Source organism: Tupaia chinensis, unplaced genomic scaffold, assembly GCF_000334495.1.
Source record: "Tupaia chinensis unplaced genomic scaffold, TupChi_1.0 Scaffold149946_1, whole genome shotgun sequence".
Classification (NCBI taxonomy): domain Eukaryota; kingdom Metazoa; phylum Chordata; class Mammalia; order Scandentia; family Tupaiidae; genus Tupaia; species Tupaia belangeri.
The window spans coordinates 325-1452 of record NW_006209788.1 but is presented as its reverse complement, the minus strand read 5'-3'; the positions used below and the strand labels follow the sequence as shown (position 1 = coordinate 1452).

The window sequence follows — 1128 nt, the reverse complement described above, 5'->3', positions numbered from 1 at the left end:
CGTATCTCAAAAGATTAAAATTACATTATATGAATGGGAAATTTTTGTGCTTAGAATTGAGTTTTAGTGAGAATATTTTGTTTCAGTTTCCTATCACTCTTTATGGATTCTGCCCAAGAAGTGAAAATGAGGTCTGTGAAACAGCAGACCTGGAAGGAAACTGCTCCACTGAAGACCAAGAAGCAACAGGTTCCAAAAAGTTACTCCCATTGATTATGGAAAGCAGAGACCAGGTATTTAACACTTGCTTCACTTGCCTTAGAATGCTTAAAAAGTTTTGTTTTGTTTTTGTTTTTTATTATTTAATTTGCTAGACACTTGTGTTCACTGGAGAGACTAAGAGAGAGGAAAAAAAAGAGATAAAATGAGAATGTGCTCAACCCCTTTGGGAAGTGGCTGTGCTGCTATCTCTTCTCCTTCATCTTTTCTTTCTGAAATCTGTGTCATGCATGCATGACCACACTGGACATACTTTTCAAGTCACTGGGTCTGGGACTCAAATCATACAGGAGGCCATGTGGGATCCAGCTGCCTTACCCACCACTAGCCACCACCCCAACCGCTTTTATTCTTAATTGTGCTGAAATAGAATGAACTAAATTATGTGGTAACACAAAATTAGCTTTCCCAATGATTTTTTAATGTTCAATTTAGTAGTGTTAAATACATTCACATTGTCATAAATCATTTACTATTAAAAGTCTTTTGTCTAATCTGTCTTACAGTCAGGGACTATAAATGACCAGCTCAGCAATTCAAGACCAAGAGCTGTGAGGTCCATTGTACATAACCTGGAAGGTATGTTGTTTTCTGGGCAGGAAGTCTCATACCATGGAAATGAGTTTTCACTGGGCAAGTGAAAAGTGGCTTCCAGTGGTCAGGATTCTCCTATTCTTCCCCTCACTCCATTAGAAACCCTCAGGTTCCCCAAAGAAAATGGAAAAAAAAAAAAAAGCCAACAGGACACCTATTATTCACTGAGGTCTGAGAAAGAAGCAACACATGTGGAATTCAAACCTTGGAATTTCAAAGAAGACAGTCCTCATGGAGTCTACCAACAAGCAAGGAAGGCTATGTTTGAGTAAGATGTTTATGTGTTCACTGATACAAATGCCTTTGTAAGAATAC

The 1128-nt window shown here is 38.2% G+C and overlaps 1 long non-coding RNA gene across 1 annotated transcript; it reads left to right on the top strand.

Moving 5' to 3' along the window:
* Positions 1-90: 90 nt before the first annotated feature.
* Positions 91-798, top strand: LOC102481182 (uncharacterized). Its single transcript, XR_337797.1, has 2 exons — positions 91-233; positions 726-798. It is a non-coding gene; the product is annotated as an uncharacterized LOC102481182 (long non-coding RNA).
* The last annotated feature ends 330 nt before the right edge of the window (positions 799-1128 follow it).